Source organism: Marmota marmota, unplaced genomic scaffold (assembly GCF_001458135.2).
Source record: "Marmota marmota marmota unplaced genomic scaffold, marMar, whole genome shotgun sequence".
Taxonomy (NCBI): domain Eukaryota; kingdom Metazoa; phylum Chordata; class Mammalia; order Rodentia; family Sciuridae; genus Marmota; species Marmota marmota.
In genome coordinates this window covers 3231792-3242158 of record NW_025999927.1, presented here as the reverse complement: position 1 = coordinate 3242158, position 10367 = coordinate 3231792, and the positions used below count along the sequence as shown (strand labels likewise).

Here is a 10367-nt window from a genome sequence, read left to right as displayed (position 1 = left end):
ACGACACAAGGGTTGTGAAGCCGCTGTGGTAAGAGGGCCTCTGTGTGATACTCCCCTGCATAATTTCAAAAAAAAGACAAAAAAAGCCTAGGTCTTGGAAAATATGAGGAAAGATGCTCTCTCGGCCTTACCACACCACTACGCTGCTTTCTTCTCTGCCGTCTGTGATTGGCTTCCACTGGGGAGTTCCTCTTTCGTCTCTGGGGCTCAGGCCCACTTCCGGTTTCTGACCGCTAGCCAGTCATGCCGTCTCTGACGCAGCTCTCACTAACTCCTCCAGGGCCTGCACAGATGTGGTGTCTGTCCCCAGCAAGTGCTTCTCCAGAGAGCATGTAGGAAGCTGTGTGGCCTGGCGGGGCCAGGGCTCATGATCAGTCCAAAGACTGAGGCTTCATCTCAGTGCTCCCCAAGTCATCTGGGACCACCTGCCTCCTCGCTCCTGTGTCTTCCCTTTCTTTGGGGGTTACTAGCTTGAACAAATTAGCCAGACGATAGCTGTAGTGGAAGAAAAACTTGATGTTCCTCAAATTGACAGCTTTCCAATTTCCCGTGTCTCCTTGAGAGGCTGCCTCACTTGACAAGAGCATTTCCAAGTCCTCTCAGTGTTGTGGGTAGTCTCCTGGGAGCTTGTGGTGCCATGGCATCTAAACACAGACCCATTTCTGCCCTTACAGAGCCAAAGCTGGTGAATGGCAGAACCAACATTCTACATGCCTGGAGCTCACAGAGTAGCCCGGATGGATCGCAGTGCATTAGAATGGTGAGTTTCTTTTGTCAGATCCAGTTCTACCAATCAACATCCGAGGGTCAAATGTGTTCGGCGTTGGAGCTTCATAAGGGAAAGAGTATTGCTAAGATATTTGCAGACCCAATCCCTATGCACTATGTCCAAACCCTTTCAGACTAGATCACCTTCTTGACTCCTCCAGGAGCTCATCACATCCCTCCACTGAGAGTGATTGGACAAGAACCAGGGGCAGAAGCCGATGTGGGCTGGGGCCCAGCTCAGCTCAGCCACCATAGCAGGCAGGGCACATGAATGAGGGTGGCAGTTCTCGGAAGTGGACATGCCTGGGTTCTGGTTATGTAAACAGGAGCCCAGGCAGAGAGGGTGCCAAGGTGGTAGGTGCAGGAGGGCTAGAGGTAAAGCCAGGACTTTTGGTGCCCTCCCTGGCAGAGAGACGCCTGGCCATACTGCTGGAAAGCTTCTGATCAGGAAGCCCTCTGGGAAGCCCTTCCCACCCCCAGATCATGCCCTGTGCAGAGAAGGGTGGTTGGGGACGTGGTGTGTAATGAGCAAGGGCCATCTGCATTGAGGCCTCTGGATTCTCCACTTGGCTTTGTTCAAGCAGAGGAGGCTTATGGCTTGGGGGTATTTCAGTATGGTAAAATGGGCATGGATTTTGAAGTCTAATGGTCCTGGTGTCCTGGTGCTACTCTTTAGCCCTTGAAACCCAATGATACTCTGTCACCACCCTGTAGCTAGCAGCAGTAACAAACACACCCTTATTCAGAGATGTGACAGGATGTCATCTCCTCATTTAGGTCATTGAGTGGATCTCCTCCAGGTGAGCATTCAGGGATCCAGGATCCTTCCACTTGGTGGCTATACAGTCCCCTAAGGCCCCGGAGACCTCTGCCTAGAGGTGATGGTGAGAGAGAAGGTGGTGTGTCTTAGCACATTAGCCCAGAGTGACACATATCCCTTCCAGTCACATTTCCTTGAGCCGGGGGGCTAGGAAACGTAACCCCAGTGACTATTCTGTACTAGGGAAAGGACCACGTGAGTGTAACCAGACAGTTAGCTTCCCTGCCATGACCACTGGGCCAAATCTAAAAGCCCCAATGGCCCCATCTGTGAGGCAGAGAAAATGGAACTCAACCTCTCAGAGCTGCTATGGCATCAGAGCTGAGGTGAGGTGCGACTCACCTCCTGCTCCACGATGGGCCGGCCGCCCCCACCCCCACAACTGCTGTCAGTGCTCCATGTCCTTCTGTGCTTCTATCTAAAGAGGCCTCACAATGACCATCATGCAATATGCATCCTGCCTGGTGATGGTTACATAAATGTGAGTCTGTGTCATGATGACTACTAAGCAACATGTATTATCTACTGTGATTATTACGTCAACGCGAATGGACACTTCACTCTAACGTAGGTCCCATGAAATACACCTTCTGGGCCATGGACATAATATTTTAAATATTACCCCATTGTTTGCCATTATTTTAAAAGGACTTTGTTATAAAAGCAATATAGGTCACTGAAAAAATTGCCAACACGGAGACACAAAGTGGGGCTTCAGTGTTTCTTCCTGATCCTCCAGGCCTATTTGGGTAAATAACCACTGGGATGATTTTGGTTTAGAAACACCCTATGCTTATAAGTAAGCATAGGTTGATGCTTTTATTTTGCATAACAGCAAATCATGCTAAAATGCTATTCTGCAGCCCCCTTTCTTTCCTTCTGTTTCCATATGTGCTCTGACGCACTTTTTTAACAGCTCCATACTACCCCACTGTGGGTATGGGCTGCAGTTTGTCTGACCAGAGATGAGAACTTTAGCAATAAGTAAAAAGGCATCATGTTCTAACTTTCTTCTGGGGTATGCTGGGCCACTCCCCATGCCTACCTTCCCATCAAACTTCAGGCACTCCAAAACCCCATGGCTCCATCAGGTGTCCACAGCTCTCACCAGAGCACCTTCATGTCCTGGAATTGGACCAGGTTTGTCCCCAAACCCTTGATTGCTCTCTCAGGGGTGAGGTCAAGGGGGTGGGAGGAAGAGTGAGAAGCCTGCAGGAACCCTTCCCTATGCAGGAGCCAAGCTAACCCAGAGGAGCAGTCCTCAAGGTCCCCCAGGGCACTAAAGACACTTGGTTCAACCTCAAGGACATGGGCCCAGGGCGTGGGGATCATTAAAGGGATCTCCTCTTTGGCTCACGTCATTCACGGTAAGACTTCCTAACATGGTGCAAAAACCAAGTGGCTCTAGCAACATTGCAAGGTCCTGGGTGGACAGTCAGGCACTGGGCTGTGAAAATGAATTTGTGCACCACCCCACTGCCCACACCGTGGAACCCACCTGGTGCCAGTCCTCAGCAACATTTCCCAATTTGGGGCCGTTTGCGTGCTATCTTCTGCTTTCCTGTTTTGCTTCTCTGCACACCACCTTTGCACATATCTCTAGGTTTGAACAATTGCACTTACACATTTCTAATCTATGTTCCTTCCATCTTAATCCCAGGCAACGTCTTGAAGCCACAAGTTGGGTGTGCTAGTTATGCCCAACTATTAGGGCACATGCAACTCTCACCAAGAAAGTCATTCATCTCTGCACCTCCTAAAATCATTGCCTACATCATTCTTGGGGTTGTGGCCCCAGGACTCCCATAGATCTCCAGGGAGGGGCTTCTCTCTGTACCGTTTCAGAGGAGGCTCCTTAGAGATCTTCAGCACATGTGAGTTTCACATTATGAGCCAGCTACCCCTGTTTCCTTCATCAGCACAGGAGAAGATTTTTGGCCACAATGATCCTTGTGGAATGTTTTCCTCTCTTTCTGGGAAGAAAAGAAGTGCCTCCATTCCCAATTCCCACTGAGGAGAAGCACTGAGGAGTGAGAAGCATCCAGGACTCTGGCTCCACAGATGTGGAATCTCTTCAGTGCTAAGTGCTCTGGGCCAGGGAGGCATGAGTCCTGCTCATAGGCTTTTGGGTTCACTTGGTGAATTTGGCCTCCTTTTCAGCGCTTGGGTTAATGAGGTGCAGATGGTCCATAGCTGATTCCTTTCCTATGACAACTATTTCACAGGCAAGGAAACATACTCAATGGCTCCTTGGTGAATAGTTACCTAGTTTCTGAAATCCCTACTCAGTCTGGGAAAAGGTTTCTCATTAGAGGACAGATGACCCAAGATGGACTTACTGAAGTACTGGGATGCACATTCCTTGGCAGATACGCTGGGAATCTGGAGATCTTGGTGGCTCTGTGTTTGGTTGTACAGAGATGCTGATACTATCTTTGTGGTAAGTGGCACATTATTGGGTGACATTCAGAAATATTTCCACCCCATAGCAACTCACTCACAACCCCCATCATCCTGGCAGTGCCCCCAGATACACTCATTCCTGTCTTGGCCACACCTGGAAGTGTTGCCGTATATCAAGGGCTCCTCCAGAAGCACTTTCCCCTTATGTTCAGTAGACCTTCCCTTCAGAGGCGTCTGTTGCCTCCTGTGGCCTCCTGTGAAGTTTGGGCCAGTTTATTCAGTGTGACCAAGCACTGTGGGGGGAGGGGAGACTGAGGATTAGTATTGTGCTCTGACAACAAATAATGAGGACAAGAACTGGTAAGCACAGCAGTGCAGATACTGTCCATCCAGATCTCAGAGAGCCATAGAGCTTGTTGACAAGGAATTGCTGCCCTCCTTTTGCAGAGGAAGTGACGAGGTCTGGCTGGGCATTTAACTTGACAGATGCAGAAAAGCGAGTGGGTGGAGTGTTACAGAGAAGCCCACATTGGACCCAACTCAGACTCCACACTGCATCTGCCTGTCTCTGGGGAGTTGGAGTCCCTGGACTCCCACTAGTCTGTTGGGTCTGGTTGAGTGGGTTTAAATCTTGTCAATCACAAACATGGGATTTATCCACATTCTGTCCTGCTTAGTGCTTTGTCCAGGAAGCCAGTTTTTTCCTCCAGAGTAGGAGTCTCAGCCCCCTGAACACATGTAGCTACCTACCTCCTTCCCGCATCCGACATTGAGTACCAAGAAAATTTGTGTGTTTATCTAGATAAAAGACTGAATTGAGAGCTGAAGCCTCTGCATACAACATGGTGACTGCATTCCAGGTCAGATGGAGCAGGCTTTGCTCTTGTTAGGCTTATTGGAGCTGCATCCTTTCCAAAATCACAGAGAACAACTCCAACTGGTCCCACGCAGGGTGCTCAGCAGCAGTACACAGCACAGGTAGCTTCAGCCTCTGGAGGTAAGGCCTCCAGTTGCCTGAGTCTGCTCAGGGACATCCTTCAGGGAGGACCTGAAGCTCAGCGCCTCACAGTTCACTTCCTCTCTTGCAACATTTCCCGAGCATATGGCTGTGGCAGGTTAGCAATGAGCCTGCTGGCTTGGAGATGAAGGGCAGTGGGACCATCAGTGTCAGGTTGTGTTAGTCTGTAGGACCATTGGTCCAGCTGCCCCTTTGGGGATGGTGGAGCTGACGGGAGGTGAAGAGCCAGTCATCCCTGTCTGCCATAGAGCTCCAGGCCCACTTGGGTTGGTCTTGATTATGATGGAGCCTTCTGGCCAAGGACCTGGGGCCACACTGAGAAGTGAGCAGCAATTTCCATTCTCCCTGAGTTAGATTCTGGGTGTGCCCAACAGCGACCTCTGGACAGATGGCTGTCAGGAGATCCTGTTTGCTTACCTCAATGGCTCCAGGCACCAGCATCTCTAACGTCCTCCAGTAGGACCCAGGACTGTACCCTAGCGACCCCGGGCCCTCTTTTCACAGCTCTGAGTGACAACAGTTGATGGGGTAGCACTCTGTGGTTTGGTCTAGTTAGGAGATCTGTGCTGGTAAGTGAGAATATGTGTGCCCTACAAGTGTTGCCTGTGTAGAGAAACACCCCTCCTACCCATGTGAGCCACTAATCTTTGGATATTAATGAATGGCTATAATTAATAAAATGCATGCTTATTTGTACAAATAGCTAAATTCATTATAGGCTTTTGTCATTAGGTATTTTCTTGATCAAGAAATATTAAAGGGGCTGGGGATATAGTGCCATTGGTAGAGTGCTTCCCTAGTATGCACAAGGCCCTGGGTTCAATCCCCAGCAAAACACACACGCGCGCGCACACACACACACACACACACACACACAAGAAATATTGAATAAACAAGCATTTCATGGGGTCTGACATATTTTGGGGTTTATGTAGGATCACTATGATTGGGAATATGGAAGTTGTTGCTGCTAAAGAGGAACATCAAGGTTGACTCTGTGATGGCCACAAGGCCCAGGCCCACATGGGGTGCAGGAGCAGAGACACACAGTGGGGCTTCTGCCTGGGGGGACTTGAACCATTGCGCACTCTCATGCTTGTGCAAAACCCACTTTGTTCTCTGATTTTAAAAAATTTATTCTAATTTGTTATATGTGATAGCAGAATGCATTTCAATTCACATTACACATATAGAGTACAATTTTTCATGTCTCTAGTTGTACACAATGTAGAGTCACACCATTCATGTCTTCATGCATGTACTTAAAGATGTCCATCTCATTCCACTGCCTGTTCTCTGATTTTTAAAATAAAATATTTTAAAAAATATTTTGTTTATTTAGTTGTAGTTGGACACAATACCTTTATTTTATTTTTATGTGGTGCTGAGGATCGAACCCAGGGCCTCACATATGCTAGGCGAGCACTCTACCGCTGAGCCACAACCCCAGCCCCTTAAAATGAAATTTTAACCTAAATTCATCTTGGTGTTGCTTGGACCCAATCTGAGTCTGTATGATTAGTTCAGGAGAAGTGAAGGTACACACTTATTGTTTGACTTTGGCCTTACAGAGACAGGGTGACACACCTGATCTGATGCTGGGGCAGCCCCATGTCCCTGTCCAGCAGGGAAGAGGCAAATCATGTTGGGTGTTGGGACACTGCTCTGTTTTCTCCTGTGGGAGGGCCCCAACAGCACCTCCACCTGCCACCTGCACCTTCCCTCCAACGTGGGCTACGTCAGCAGGCTTCGGGGTCCTGGACCACATCTGCCTTGTGGAGTAGCAGCCTAGCTTCAGCAGGAACACGTTCAGAAATACTGTTGAGTGAACAAGTCAGTGAGCAGATGAACCCACGAACAGTTAGCTGTGTCTTCAACATCTTGGGTCAGGGATAGAAATATTTGAAGGAGACTTTGAAAGTGCCGGTCACTGTTTATTATAAGAGGGCTGCTGCAGTTTTCACCCCTGTGTGGACTTCTGGAGGGCTGGAGTGTTGAACCAAAGACCTGTTTTCCCCTTGATTATAGAAACAGTAGATGCTCGTTGAATGGGATGGGGGACAGCCAATGGCCCTCACAGACACCTCTCCATGGACCTGGCTCATCCTTCCACATCCCTCCTTCACGTGCTCTAAATGGCCTCTGCTCACCACCCTGACCCATTCCCCTCCACCCTGCTCTGTCCCCCTGTCCCCAGGGGGGGAACTTCCTGGCATAACTCAAGTTCTTTTCCTGGCTTCCCTTTATGGTCAGCGCAGAGAGGTGTGGCAGGTACAAAGCCTGCGGCTGAGAAGCGGGGGACAGTCCCCTGCTTCGTGTAAGCCAGTCCAGTCCTTCTGGCTTCAGAACCCACTGCTAGACTCACCTGGCAGACTCTGGCCTCCCCAGTCCCCCACACTCTCCTCTCCCATCTGTGCTCCAGTGGCACGTGTTCTGCCCGGTGGGTCTGGAGTCGCCCTCCCGTCTTCACACTTTACTCTGCCCACCACTCTCCAGGAGGCCTCTTCCCTGAAGCTCCTATAAATGGACTTCTTGATGACTCCTTCCTGCCAGGACCCTGTGACAAGACACAGCTGTGGCCGTCCTAGAACATTCCATCGTATAACTTGATTTTTAAAGTTAACAATATTCCACTATAGGAATCTTTTAATCCCAGTAAATGTAATTTCACATCCTCGTTATTTTGATTGATAAAATATCCAGTAGGATTTAGTTAAATCCCACAAACAATTATTGAGGTGCATACAGGACACATTCCTGCCCTTGAGTATGCCGTGATGCTACGTGGGCCTTACCACACACATGGAACAACCGGGAGGAAAGTAAAAGGTGTCATGAAGGAGATTCACCAAGAGCCAGAGGTGGGGCCCAGAGAACAGTGTCCTGGAGGGGGCGGCAGTGTCTGTGGTGTGCAGGACAAGACTGAGGCTGACCGGAACTAGAGGCTGAAAGCCATCCCAGGCAAGAGCTCCTGCTGGAAGACCAACCCCTAAGGTCCCCAAGCAGGGAGGAACCGGGTTTACCCAGCAGAATGAAATACTCTTCCCACGGAACTCATTCATCTCTCTTTTAAGGTGGTTTCCTGGTAGTATGGTTGTTTTCTGTTCCCTGGAGACCATAGCCCCAGGAGGCCAGGGACTCCTCCTCACACCCTTCAAGACCCCCGGTTGGCGTGTGGCTTCAAGTGAATACTGGATAATAAAGTGGAACCCTGATTCCTTGCACTCTTTTGGTGGGGGTGAGGCTGAGGGTCTTGTGGGAAGCTCTCTGCACCTGGCTCCTTTTGGCAATGGCCTCTTTCTCTTTTCAAAATACTCCTGCTCATTTATGCTTACAGGGAATGGAATCATCCATGTGAGAACACAGTGTGGACAGGATGCTGCCTCTGGAGAGCTTGGGGACACTCTGCCCAGGGTTCCTTCTTCTGAGTGGGATCAGGAGTAGAAAGCTGTCCCTCCTCCTGGGAACGAGATGGAATAAAACCTGACTCTCTGATCTCCTGCCTCTGGTTAACGGGGAAGCCTGCAACGAATGGTTCTACAGGGCAGGCTGACCTTTGAAGCAGAGGCTCCATCCAGAACTGAGTGGGCTCTTCTGCCAATATTAAAACTTTAGCGAGTTTCCTGCAGCATCCCAAGAACAGCCAGAGGGCACAGATGTTTGCCATGGACACTTTCTTTCTCTTGCCCTCCCCATCTTGCCTATCCTTCTGCTCGGCAGCTTTGGGTGTTGTTGTGGGGGGGCAAGAGAGGAGGGCAGAGTTTGGGATACCCGTCCAGCACCATTAGGAGCCAGCCAGAGATGGGGATCAAGCAGGAGCAGCAGCCAGGAAACAGAAACTGGACAGAGATGGGTGAAGGGCAGGAGCACGTGCTCCACCGGGTGCTGGCTGTCTGCACCTTTAACAGACAGCGCGCCTCTCTTAGATTCACGTCCCTGGCAAAGGATGGAGACGGCAATGCCCATCTGCCCTTACAGAGTCCTGAAAATAGGGGAGGGAAAGGGTGAGTGGACACCCATAGTGTGACCTCTGGGGTGGGCTCACCACATTTCATTCTTTGTCTCCCTGTGCTCCTGCTCACTGTTTTTTTTTTTTTTTTAATTTCAAACTCCTGTGGGGAAGAAAGGTGCTTTCTTTCACGAAGGAGCATCTATTACTACCATGAGCAGTGTGGAGCCTTGAAGGCATGCAGCACATATCCGATCTGGAAGTGGGTAGTTGGGGAGGAATCAGGTTTATCTGCTCGCAGAGTATCTCCCCATGGTCTAATCATCCTGATCTCTGGAAGAACTTTTAAACCAGCTGTGTGTCTGCCTTCTGCCTCTGAGTCCAGTCCTTCTGCTGGCTCCTGCCCACACAAGGCACGGCCTGGAGCTGAGCGGCCCTCCTGGGCCTGCGGCAAGCTGCTCAGGAGGAGAGGCTGGTCTGCACAGAGGGAACCCCAGGGCGTCCTGATTCCATGGCCTTATAAACACCCAGGAAAGTCTGCTGGCTGTTGAAAACTCAGATTCTAAATACTGTTTACCCCTGAATCATTTGTAATTCCTTTCCCAGCTCACATAACTGTAAACTCCTACAAAGTGCTTTATAAATACTCATTAGAGTCTCACAAAAGTCCTTTGAGCTCCACATGATTATCTTCACTTGGCAGGTGAGTAAACTGAGTCACAGGAGTTGAAAGATCTCCTCAAAGCCATGCCAGGAGCAGGGGTAGGGCAGGGCCAGAGCTCAGACTTCCTGGCTCCTGGGCTGGTGAGCAGCTCTGCAGAATGCACTGTGTTAGGCAGGTCCAGAACCCCAAGTGCCCGGGGGGCCCATGTTACCACTGGCCCCCCTCAGTTCACTGGAACTGGCTGAGGTCCTCTGGCTGAGACCTCACTCCAAGGGCAAAGTCTCCACTTTTTGAAGAGTCAACCAAGATCTGTGCCCACAACCACCCATGGTCTTTTTTCCAGGCTACATGGCTGCATAGTCCTCCAGCACCTGGTTTTAGTGGTCCACGGAGGGACAAGCAAATAGAGCAGAAAAATTGGTTTTTTTTCAGCTTTCCTGTGTGTTGACCAGCTGAAAACAGCCAACGAGGCATGTGTGGCAAGCAAGCACTGGCTTCTGGCCACATGGTCTTTGAGCCCACTTCTTATATTTGGGCTCCGCACCAGGGAAACAGAGAGGACTGGCTACCTGATTTCTTAGCCCCTAGAAGTGAGGTGCGGGCACAGGACCCAAGCTTGGCCCCCTGGAGGCCCTGCCTAGGCCTCCTGGTGAGGACTGAGTGGGGAAAAACAGCTCGGGGACACCATAGCCCTCCCTGGTGGTTGGCAGTGAAGGCCCAGTGTCCTGTGTCTGTTCGTGCAGTG

The 10367-nt window shown here is 50.2% G+C and overlaps 1 long non-coding RNA gene across 1 annotated transcript; it reads left to right on the top strand.

Annotated features, from left to right (window-relative positions):
- The first annotated feature begins 287 nt into the window (after positions 1 to 287).
- Positions 288 to 8504, top strand: LOC125615908. Its single transcript, XR_007346514.1, has 3 exons — positions 288 to 760; positions 3814 to 4028; positions 8347 to 8504. It is a non-coding gene; the product is annotated as an uncharacterized LOC125615908 (long non-coding RNA).
- The last annotated feature ends 1863 nt before the right edge of the window (positions 8505 to 10367 follow it).